Raw genomic sequence first — 12,024 nt, 5'->3', positions numbered from 1 at the left:
ATGTTAAATGTGATTTAACATTTTTGTTATTTGCTTCAATCACCATTTAGGCATTCCCACACTTTTGTCCCATAATTCTCTTTCTGCTTATACCACTGCTAACCCTTTCCTTTCCAAAAATGTTATTCTTTATGTTGTAATAGAGATAGAAGGTAGTATAGTTCAATGTCTTATAAGGTGGACAATTTTCCAGTAAGATGAAGAACACTACCTCTCTACAATTTGTGGTCTCTGCCCTCAAGGAATGCACAGCAGTATGGTTTGCTCAATAACTTCAGCTTTTAAAACAACCAAGAATGTTATTCCATGAAGCCAAAAACCTAACTCTTCTCCTACTCATACCAGAGTCAATTTTGACAAACTCAGCAGAACCAAGATAAGATCAGCAGCAGAAATGTACTGCTAAATGTAGAACATTGCCCTTCCCTTTTTCCCCTGAGAAATATACATATGTGTATTTCTGTTCCCAAATTAACCCAGGAAGCTAATTCTGAGGCATCATACTCTGAAAAAGGAACACTTTCCACTGAACACAGATTAGTTTTCTTTAAAATGACAAAGCTAAATAAAAAATAGGGAAGGCCAGTTTTGTTAAACTTTAATATAGACAAAACGAGACAAAACTGTCAACCCACCTGAACTGCACCTCAGTTTTACCATGTCTGCCCTTACGAAAATGAAGCAAGAGTTGGCAGCTGGTTTGTTCCCAAGTGACTGCTGACCTCAATCAAATCAAGGGATTACCACACTAATCAGTTAACACAGCTTTTCATCTCCTTAATTAACATTCTTTATCGTCTTCCAAGAAACAAACTTAATGTTGTATTTAAAAAAAGAAAGTCCAAAATGATCTATTTAACAACATAATGTGTAAACCATCATAATGCAACATGAACTGAAATGTAATACTAATTAGTTTGTAAGCCTCTCTATTCATTAGTGTCAACAAAAAACTTAAATGAACTTGGCAAATTTCAGAAATCTTAAACGAAGCCAAATGCAAAGCAACACAGTTTGACAGGTAGTAAACTAAGAGCTGAACATTTTATAGCTATTTCTTTAAATACTTTGATGAATAAAACACTATATAAACTGCTGTGTAAATAACTATTTCAAAATGCTCTGCATAATAAAGAGCTGTCAAAAGCACAGAGTCTCTCCTGAAATACCATCCATTTAATAGATCTATTAGTTTGATGGATTTGCCTTATGTAATAATTTATTTAATGCTAGTGTATAGGTCTCATGAGTCTCTCTATTCTGGGCTATTTGTAGAGGTTAAAACAATTTTGTATTCAATTACATTACATTCCATTTTAAATACAAATTTTAAATATATGTATGCAGGTTAGATTCCCCCTTTACTACAGCTTGACAACTCATCAAATTACTTTTCTTTGAAATAAAATAACCTTTTACATCAAAGTTGTGGCTCTGAATTTTTAGTACAGAGTACATTTCAGAAAAGCAGCAAAATACAGCTCTCAAAGAGTTAATGTGATTGTTCAACTATACTATTTTAGCTAGAAATATTTTTATGCGCAACTACAAAATGCAAGACTAAAGCACCTCAGACATTTGTACATACTTTTAGCTTTTTCAGAACAAAATAGCCATCCAAAACATTTGGTATCATGCTCCAAATAACTGCAAGCATCATGTCCAGTTGCACCTTGTTTCTGGGATGGTTTGAAATCCAGTGTTTTTTGGTTTCACTTCCTATATATTTAAAAGCAAGTAAATTCCACTGTATGTGAAAAAGTAAACACATGCACATGGAATTAGTTCTCAGCAGTATAATGGTAGGAAAAAGAATTGCTGAAATATTCCTGAATCTGTCTTCATACAAGGATTCTATCAGCTTTCTGAAGCATTTAGCTAAATGGGTATAACACAGCAGTTCTGTGCCCTGGACAACAGTGGTAGTTGAGCTGCTGGAGACTATGGTGGTCAAGTGCTGGAGAGGCAGCTACTCCCCATTGAGCTGCTGCCTCAATCAACCTCTCTCCTTTCTCCCAACCCTCCCCCCTTAGCTATGCTGTTGGTTATATAATTAATACCCTAATTATACAAACAAGTTTTGCCCCTAATGTAATCTGAAAAGAAAAATAAATCAATAAAACGTTTCATTGCTTTTTAAAAAAATAAAATATAACAACAGCTATGCATGTAAAGATGTATAATCTTTGAATGTTTTTGGTTTTATAGGTATTAAAGCTCAGACTGCTTTCTTTGACATATAATATATTCAAGAAATGCAAATCAACATATTGCCCCACCATTTTTTTAAATTTTGGAATATTAAATTATCATGTAATTTGAACATCTCTACCACTACTAACCATAACACAGAAAAGTGCCCTAAATGAGGGGCTATTTTCCACTTAGAAGGTATAAAACAGCCTAATCACAATAAATTCACATTACCGCTGATTTAAAATAGTCTTTACTGTATGGTGCTATTTTAGGTCCATCAGGGTATGATTTAGAGGCAAAACTTGAGTTTCAGCTAGCTAGTAAAGGATGTACTAAATATGGCTAATATGTCACAAACACAATTGCTACAGGTTATTTAACATAACATTAACCATCCAGTAGTAATGCTGTTCAGGATGGGCACAATGGGTACAAAGATTCAAATTTAGCATAATCAATCACACTGTAATTCACACATTCCAGATGCATCACCCAACTTAGTAAAAATTCATATGCAAAATCCACTGTGTTAAGCTTCAGACATCTCTAATTTAATTCTGGTCTCTGGGGTAAAGAGTATAAATTTTTATGATCTTTCATGGAGGGCTTTATTTCTTTTTTGAGGAAAGGATTATTTTCCATTTACTATATTTTTGAAACTGGAAGAGACTGAAGGTTTTATTTCTAGGATATTTTATTAAATAAGTCATGTCCATTAATTAAACTAGGCACAACAATAAACCCTGATATTCTTCAGCATAAAATTAAAGGTAAGGACTTTGCTCCTTTCTTTGGTATAAGTCTCTCTCTTGATATTTAATTCAAGTCCTTTGGGTTTGCAGAAATTATTTTGCTAATGTATTTCCTCTCCTCCCTGAGATTCCTTAGCTTTAACTCTCCATTTTTACACATCCTCAGCTCTTCTCCACTTGTCCTCTACTCTGTCCTTAAGCAAGATCACAGCAAGTAGCATAAAACTGATGCTTAGTCACACTTTCACTTCTCTTCATTTTCTTCCACAGGTCCAGTAGCTTTAAGATAATGAAAATAATTAGGATCTTCTAGCCAGTTTCAGCCTTCTAATCTGTTTCACTTTCTGTGGAGCTCTCTACTAAGGAAACATGTCTGCAAAATAAGTCTTTGCAGGATTGTCACATTCCTAAATTAAAATATAGGTTACAAAGAGGTATAGATGGGAGTCTAGAGTAGAAATTTTGGATAGGTTCAGCCCTGTGAAAATTTAAACTCTTTTTAAAATAAAATATTAGAAAGTGCATACAAACTGCAAGGTATTAAAAATAATGAAGACATCAGAATGAAGGCAAGCAATCTTGGTATGACTTTACAGTGTTGTTTCAGTTTTACTTTTTTCCTTCTACACAGCAGGGTGAATTAGGAATAGAATGCAGCACGTCATAATTAACACTTCCCAACTTCGTGATGTATCACAGGTATGCTAAGGAAACAATTTTATTACCAATTCCCCATTTTTAGGCTTTTACAATTGTCTGGGAAAAATACCATTTGTGTTGAAATCTTTCATATTACTCCTGGTTCAGAGATGATTTTTCTTTTGTTAGTTCAGTACAATTCATTGAGGTTGTTTCAAATGGTAAAACTGTGGGAAATCGGTGTTTTTCACATTTCACTTTTTCCAGATCCTTTCCCCACCCGGTACACACACACACACACACACACACACACATACACACAATTTTAAAAACAGACTTATTTTTAAAAGCTTGGCCTTCTAGTGACTTAGACCTCAGTCTTCTAAACTTGACTTTCATGTGACTTCTTACATGTATAAAATTAAGCATTAAAGAGAACAATGCCTGTAGCATTGTTATGCAAGAGAATTACAAGGGTTTGAATATTATGTACTGTGAATGATTTCTACTATTTTTCGTCTATCTGAAAACATTTTTGATTCACTTCAACATTTAAATAAATGTACATGGTGATTTTACTTCAACTCGCATATTTGAGTAACTACAAGAGCTAAAGCTTTTTCTCATCCCTCTTTTTCCTTAGAAAGAAATAGCAGAATTTCAACGCAAAAACCAATGTTAAAGCAAGCTAAAGCTTAGAACTACACAAACAAAAGTTATGGTCCCCATGTTAACCATAAATCAGTCGTATTGCACATATATATTAAGGAATAAATTTAACAGCATACAGAATAATGCACAAATACTGTGGGTCACACTGATTGCCTTGTCTAGACCAGGATTTAAAGGTTAGAGTCTGTTAGCTAATGCTTTAAGTCTCATATAAAGCACATAGCGTTTAGCATGCATTCAGTTTGTTGGGTCAAAGCCTAGGCGGTTTATCTTGACCAACCAACACATTTTAAAACCAGAGCTTGTTTTGAGAACATTAGGATTTTAATATGCTGGTCAACAGATGTTAAACACACACTGCTTTGTCTAACGAAGACAAGGCCTCCTAGGGTGCAACAGACTTAGCTGGAGCTGGAATGTAACTCCACATCAGCTCTGCTGAATCTGGCCCTCTGTGTTTACAATGCTGATCTCTAGTGGATGGTCCAGGGAATGCATAAGGGAAGTAATGCTGCTTCAGCTGAAGAAATGATCTTTATATCATGTCTATGGATTAAGTTTGGGGAGCTGAATGCCCAATACGCCAATCCCTACTGCCTCACATGTGTGATTCATATAGCAGTTGAGCCCACTGTTTGCAACACAGATTCTTTTCCTAAGATAGAGAGGGTAAAATTACTGCCACCACAGGACTGATTCCTCACTGTGCAGGAATTTAAGCTTTCAGCCATAGCATTGTGTGCATATAGCAAAAAGCAATGTCTATGTGTGAAACAATTGCAACTGTGCTGTCTAGACTGTACAAAGCGTCAGCTGCCCAGCGTATTACTCTGAGAGCAAGATTCCAATAGCCTTATTCCTGTCTATTACTAACATACACCACTGGAAGATACATGAAAGTCGCAAGTCCCTATGGAGTATGATGCCATTCAGGAAGAGTAATGGTACCTCTACAAGGATCCAAGAAAGGTAGAAATTGCATTTTTAATCATTCCAGTAAAACACGTGCATGCAAACCTGCCTCTGAAGTATATGCAAACTATTACTTTAAATAATAATGTGTTTACCTGAATCTACGATGAAAAGAATTTAAGATGACCCCCCAAAAATTAAATTCTATACATGCAAATGTATACATTTATTATTTTCCATATACAGAATCTAATTATTGAAGGTTTGTCTTAAATTCATCCCCCCTAAGGCTACAATGGGAAAAGCAGCAGCAGGGGGACAGGCAATGCGAAAGCTGGTGGGGTGAGGCAAGTTTGAACCCAGCATGTGTCCCTCTGACCCACAGCCCCCTGTACAATGCCTGTGCACTCTGGCACTGCCCCCTGGTACCTGGTACCCCTTATGCCTGCCCCCTGGTACCTGCTCTCTCCTGCGGTGCCCACACCTCCTTATGCTTGCCCTATCTTGCAGCCTCTGCCTCCCCATCAAACCCCCACAGCCTCTGCCCCTCCAACTACTTACTGTCAGTAATGGATCCAGCCTCACTTCAGCCCAGGGCACGGAGCACATGGTAGCTAGCCCCATCCAGCCCAGCACCAGTGGCTGCAGTGGTGGCATTGCTAGTCAGACACCTAAGCTGCTACCACTGCCACCAATAGCGTGTAGCTGGGGTGGGGCCGGAGCTACCATGTGCTCCATGCTGGAAAGCCATGACTCATGGTGTGGAAAGGGGAGGGGACAAATGCTACAGGGGGGCAAGCAGCAGAGCAGATAACTGCTATGGCTCTGACTGGCCCCAACCTAGGCTTGGGGCTGGAAACTGGAGATGCAGAAGCACCTGCCACTCCCCCCACCTTGTAAATGAATCCAAAACAAGAGGCTTTCTCCCCTTCCCCACCTCATGTTGAATCAGGCAAAAAAGCTCATCTTGGATTTGAGAAAATACAGAAGGGTTACCCTCTTTGTCCCATTTTTCTCAGAAGAAACTTACACCTAGAGAATGCTCTCATGTAACAACTTGTATCACCGCACAAGTCCTCAATTTATTTTTTAGGGCTTGGGCAAACTTCTGATATTAGAGGAGGATTTTACTAATTAAATCATTCATCTATGAACTGGTTACCAGAAATACTGAAAACTTTAATGCCAATGAAAGAAATACAGAGAACAATGAAATTTGTGACATTTGGACCTAGCAATGTACTATTTCATCCTGTACATACTTTAAAGAACATTTCATTTATGAAATAAATGGTGCCATTTTTACAAAAGCCATGATACAAAATACATCCATAAAAGATTTTTCCGGTCTTAAATTATGTTTAAAAGTTTGTTTCCTTCCTAATGTTCCAGTGGAATGGCTTTTGGCAGAACTAGCTGGAAAGTAAAAACCAGATCTAAATGAAGACTTTAACCCATTTGTTTCCAACATTAACAAATAAAGATAAAAATCTCCCAAAAGAAGCAAATTTATAGGGCACACTTTTTGGTTTGTTTTATCCACAAAGAAATTCAGCAGACCGAAAATAGAAACTGAAAGAGAGGCTCAATTTTCTTCCATTTCTCTGTGGTTTTCTCTCTCTCACTATGGCTCCTTTTATAACTTGTTCCCATTACCTCACATTCCTTCGAAAATTACTACTGGTCTGATCCTGCAGTGTTTTTTTCATGCCAGTGTCCACTGAGATTAGACAGTATATTATCCCAAGAGAACTACACATATTTACATCCAATTTTTTAACTTCAATACATCTATTTGTTTAGATGACCAAAGAGTAAGTCTGCTTTAGATTAAAGGGAAAGATCTGATTTCACTCCTGCTGCCCAGTGTGATATGATGCTTCAGAAAACAGGTACCAGAGAATAAAAAAAGTTACCAATAAAACAAATAAAAAACTATTAACCCAAGACATGTTTACAGGAAGGAAGGAAATAATAGCAAGATGATTTTAAGTGTTGAAGATGCACTTCCTTCTCCCCCTCCCTCACCCCCATCCCCAATGAGGTAAAATTGTACAAAAATTTTCTAACATTAATTTGATTGAATTTCGGTCATTTTTTATTACGATGATTTCAATTATTATTGTTAAATAGCTTTGGTGCCGCTTTAAGTACATAACTCCCTTCGGGCAGGGGAACAGGAATATATGACCCATCCACCAGAAAATTCAGCATACAGCAGGTTATGTATACCTAAAAAGTCACATTAAAAAAAAGTCTCCAAACTGTTCTTTCCAAAATGTTGAGGTTTATCTATCATTATAATAAAAATATTTGTATACAATTTACTACATGTAATCTCTTCAAAGCTCTTTACAACTGTGTGAATGTCAGAGTGTTATTATAGCATCAATTAGTTCTAATCATGAACCAGGGCTCCATTATTGCTTTGCTTTCTGTGTACCTGCAACAGCACTTTATATAATAAAATATTGTAAATAATAACATTCCAAACTTTGGATAGATGATCTAAACTAAGATGCAAAGTCAGAATTCTTCTTTGAAGGCAACTTCAACATTTAGGCCAGGAACAGATCTACACTTTTACCAGTATAAGTGTTTAGAAATCAGTCTATACATGTAACAGAACAGAAGTTCATCACACACAGACTGGTTTAAAAATGGCAGAACCTGGTCTAAGATAGAGCTGGATCAATGTGCACTCAAACTTAATTGATTTAGGTTAGACTGGTAAATCAAATTGCTGTACCAGAAACCCTACTGATTCATATTAGGTTACTATCTGCCAGCATCCCAGGCTCCTTTGCAACTCCCCACTAACCCCTTTTGCAAAAAGGCATGCTACCAGTTGGCCCACACTCAGTTGCTCTGGCCAAGTGCCCAGTGGGCCCCATCCCCAAGCTCTCTCAGAGCCGAGTCAGCACCCTTTCCACAGCTCCGCCTACTGCATCCGGCCAAATGTCAGTTGCAGGAATGCAGCCTGGGAGTGAAGAGAGGCATGTGTTTCTGCATGAGCCCCATCACAAAGCACCCCATGATGTACACAGACCTGACACTAAGCCCAAGAAAACCCCCATGAGTAGGCACAGCATCACAGAGCCCAACCAGGCTGCTTGGCCTGGCCAAGGATTCCCTGCTCCCACTGCCACATCAACTTTCAGCCTCAGGCATCTGTCAGCTGTAGGTAGACAGTACAGGGGAAGGAACCCCATGCCTGGCACCCCAGTCAGTCTCCATGGTGCTGTGCCTACTTGCAGGAGTTCTCCTAGGCTCAGGGTCAGGTCTGTGTGTACATCTTGGGGTGCTTTGTGACAAGGTTCATGAAGGGACACAGACACCTCCCTTTCCCCTCCCTCCCCACAGCTGACAGATGCCTGTGGCTAACAAATGAGGTGGCAGGGGAGGAAGGGCATGCTTGCTCATCTCCAGCCGCCAGTCAGGGTTGGCCTGGGTGCTCAGCTGTGCTCAGTAGTCTTTGGCAGCCTGGGGAGCCTGTAGGGCATGCTGGGAGTGCCTCCAACCTCCCTGCTGACTCCCCAACCTGCTGGCTTCGGCCAGCACAGGCAGCCTGCATGCCCCCCCACCAAAGGGCGAATATGTGTTCTGTTCACTACCAATCTAACCTATGCCACTTACAGAAAATGACATAACTTAGATCAACTCTTCCATGGGCTTTAAGGGCACAAGATAACACTGATAACCCCATTTGCAATGGAAAAATCACCTGTTAGAAATTGCATCCCTTCACCAGATGTGTAATCTCCTGTTCTGTAAATCCTACATAGGCAAACATATGACAATATTATTAAAACCTCAATAGACCCAAGAATAGAATTTTTATAAAAGAGATGGTACAGTAAAATAACCTGTGTAGTACACCTATCAATGTCATGGTTACAGCTTAGGTAATAATCTTGATGATCTGACTTGTAATTAAACACCACTATAAATCCTCTGCACTATATAGAGTTAAAATTAAGATGAATAAAATTATGTGTACATTAAAGATAGCAACATGTAAATAAAAAAATTCAGTCACAAGTAAATTGTCCTCTGGTGTTCTGCATTGCTTCTAATAATACAAAAATCTTCTAGCAGCCATATACAGTGACATAATCGACGCATTCCTTTCATGAGGTTGTCCCTAACCATCACTTTATAAACTCATAATCAGCATTAATCCTTTTAATTTCTGTTATTTTGGGCCGTGACTTTTCTGGAGTCTGCAGTTTCCATTTCATATCAATGGAGAATAGCTTCTTTCACCCTTAAGGTTATATTTTGTTCTTGTAATTTTATACACCTCTGCCTCCAATCCTTCATGGGCATCCTTTATAGCTTGTGACAAGTTCCAAATCATACCCCAACCCAAGATCTATTTATTTTATTAATAATGAAAATTATTTGTGACTTTTTAAAAGAACATTAACTACTTCTATTCAAATTAATCTTATGTTACAAAACAGTAAAGCATGAAAAATGCAAACACAAAATTTAGTATTATGAAAAGCATGTAAAATTCACATAGGGCTCTAGTACACGTGATGAGGTCATGATGACAAAAATTTCCCTTTGTGTGGCTTAATACCATCACACATTACATGTACGCAAGTTGTTGGGGGTTTAAATGAGTTTGCATTGTTGCAAACTAAACTATATCCTAATGTAGTTTAGTTTGCAACATGGCAACTTAGAACATTGCAGCCATTAGTCAGCTTGTCAGCCTTAGGAGAGGTAGGAAGGCATCATAGAAAAAAAGGTTGGGCTCCTTGCTACTTCTGCCTTCAGCAGGCTCCTGCAGCCAGCAGAATGCCTGGGGCTGCATGGGAATGGGTTGGCTTGCCCCTGGGGCAGTGCAGGGAGGTGGCAGGAGGGCAGGTGGATGTGCTGGAAGCCAGAGAAGACGATGGGGATGGTGCACAGGGTGCATGGCTGCCCGGGTGGGCTGCTAGCTTCCCCGACCCCACCTGGGCTTCCAGTGTTCCATCCCCACCCCCTTCTCTGGTCACCAGGACGCCCACTCTCCTTCCTGCCACCTCCCCATGCTGCCCCAGGGTCAAGCCAGCCTGTTCCCAAGTGACCCCAAGCATCCTGCCAGCTGCAGGAACCTGAAGGCAGAAGCAGTGAGGAGCCCAATCCTGTTTTTCTGTGGAGCTTGCTTACCTCTTCTGCAGCTGTGGGACAAAATGACAGATTGATAGCACAGATAACTGGCCCCCCCAGCCATGGGAGAGGCAGACAGGCTCTGCCAAAAAAAAAAAAAAGGATTGGGCCCTTTGCCGCTTCTGCCTTCAGCAGGGATCTGCCGCCCCCAGGACAATAACGGATATACAGTAACAGAAAAATAAAACCCACTGCTTCAATTAAAAACTCACTGCTTCAGTTTAGGGGGCATAGAATGCAACCCTAAGAACTAAAGCCCTGTCATATGTACAAGTGCCCAATGTTAAAATATTCTGGGGAAACACTGAGCACATATTTGAGAAAGTGTATATAAACTACGATGCCATATTTATTTGTGACACTATAATTAACAGTGGTGAATTCTGGAATGTTTGGAATGTTACATAATCACTTTATGTCAAATCAATTCTTTTTTGTTAATATTTTTTTGACCAATCATTAGGGACTTTTTTATTAATAAATACCATATCACATTATGAATGCCTGAAAAGGATTAAGAGGATTTCTTGAAACACAGATGCCCAGAGGATTTCATCTGCTATGTGGGAAGTCAGTGCTAGTTTTGGTCTTCTCAGGTTTATATTACATTCATTATCTTCAAGCACTGTTAGGTGTTGACAGTTTTAACTCCCTTCATTGGAACTAGAATCCCTGAAAAACTGAATGCAGGCAGGAGTTTACAATTTACTGCCCATCTGTCAAGGCTGAAAGTCAACCCTTAAGAAATGTCTGTCACAGTACATCTCCCCTGACACTTCTAGATGAGACAGAAGGTGAAAGGGGGATGGGGGCAGGGGATGAGCACAAACATAAAACACTGGCCACCCCCTATGATTTTTTAAGTAAATTAACTCTGATACCACATCTCTGCAAGAGTTTGCAAAAACTTCCTTCACACCCCTGAAGAAGATCTTAATAAGAAGGTTAACTTCAGCTTTACAAAGAACTCTGCCTTGCCTTTCTATACCGTGGCACATCCTAAAAAGAACAATTAGTAAGGAATTTTCAGAAACAAAGTAGCAATCCACAAGAAGTCACTGGTTTTAGCCAAGAGGTGAGTGAAATTGTACATCTCATGTTATATAAATGAAGCCAGATGATCATAGGATTATAGAAAAGTAGGGCTGAAGGGACTTACAAGGTCATCTAGTCCAGCCTCCTGATCATGGCTGGGTCATCCCTGTTTTGGAATGGAGAGTCCATGAGTTCTCCAGGTAGCCTATTCCAACATTTAATCACCCTCCTAGCTTGAAAGTGTTTCCTGATCTCCAGCCTTGAGAAAATTTCCTCTGGAAATTTAGGTCTTGTGATCCTTTCTTCTTATGCGCTTTTCTGACCTTAACAACTATAAACAATTCTCATTACTCTGACCACTAAAAATCACCCAAAACTTATTCTGAAGTTTTGTGCACTTTGGAATTTTATCTCAAGTGAACAAGCATTTGTTTTCAGAGCAAAACTATTCAACCTATACCCAGACACAAAGGAAATGCATTTCTCCTATCAAATGTTTTCATTATACAGTACTACATTTAGTATAACAGTCAAGGAGAATAAAAAGTCAAACTAAAATAATTGCCTGGTGTCAATATTTTAACTAATAGTTATTATTAACTGACCTGGTATTCTGCCTGTGTACGACACAGGTAATTTATTCATCCATATCTTT

The 12,024-nt window shown here is 38.8% G+C and overlaps 1 protein-coding gene across 3 annotated transcripts in view; it reads right to left on the bottom strand.

The window, feature by feature from the left end:
• SASH1 (SAM and SH3 domain containing 1) overlaps positions 1-12,024 on the bottom strand; it is an 840,287-nt gene that overhangs the window by 774,821 nt on the left and 53,442 nt on the right. The gene's annotated exons all lie outside the window — the stretch shown is intronic.

The sequence above is a fragment of the Crocodylus siamensis genome, chromosome 1, assembly GCF_052110815.1.
Source record: "Crocodylus siamensis isolate JL-2025a chromosome 1, ASM5211081v1, whole genome shotgun sequence".
Lineage (NCBI taxonomy): Eukaryota > Metazoa > Chordata > Crocodylia > Crocodylidae > Crocodylus > Crocodylus siamensis.
The sequence above is the reverse complement of the archived record's forward strand: the minus strand, read 5'-3'. Positions and strand labels throughout refer to the sequence as shown.